The sequence below is a fragment of the Pterocles gutturalis genome, unplaced genomic scaffold (genome assembly GCF_000699245.1).
Source record: "Pterocles gutturalis isolate BGI_N339 unplaced genomic scaffold, ASM69924v1 scaffold6482, whole genome shotgun sequence".
NCBI classification, from domain to species: domain Eukaryota; kingdom Metazoa; phylum Chordata; class Aves; order Pterocliformes; family Pteroclidae; genus Pterocles; species Pterocles gutturalis.
Window position 1 is genome coordinate 8,927 of NW_010112590.1, and position 345 is coordinate 9,271.

Here is a 345-nt window from a genome sequence, read left to right on the forward strand (position 1 = left end):
GAGGCCCTCTCATCTGAAGGTAGGCTGAGAGAGTTGGGGTTGTTCAGCCTGAAGAAGAGAAGGCTCCAGGGAGACCTTCAAGCACCTTCCAGTGCTAAAAGGGGGCTACAGGAGAGCTGGGGGGGCTCTGGATCAGGGGGTGCAGGGACAGGATGAGGGGGAACAGCTTAAAAAGCTGGAAGAGGGGAGATTGAGATGAGATATTAGGAGGAAGTTATTTGTTGTGAGGGTGGTGGGGCAGTGGCCCAGGTTGCCCAGAGAAACTGTGGATGCCCCATCCCTGGAGGGGTTCAAGGCCAGGCTGGATGAGGCTTTGGGCAACCTGGGCTAGTGGGAGGGGTCCCG

General features: G+C 57.7%; 1 protein-coding gene across 1 annotated transcript in view; it reads left to right on the forward strand.

The window, feature by feature from the left end:
* The window catches only part of LOC104462237 (nuclear envelope pore membrane protein POM 121-like), a gene marked incomplete at both ends in the record, with an annotated part of 10,212 nt that overhangs the window by 8,776 nt on the left and 1,091 nt on the right, over positions 1 to 345 (forward strand). The window lies entirely within an intron of this gene.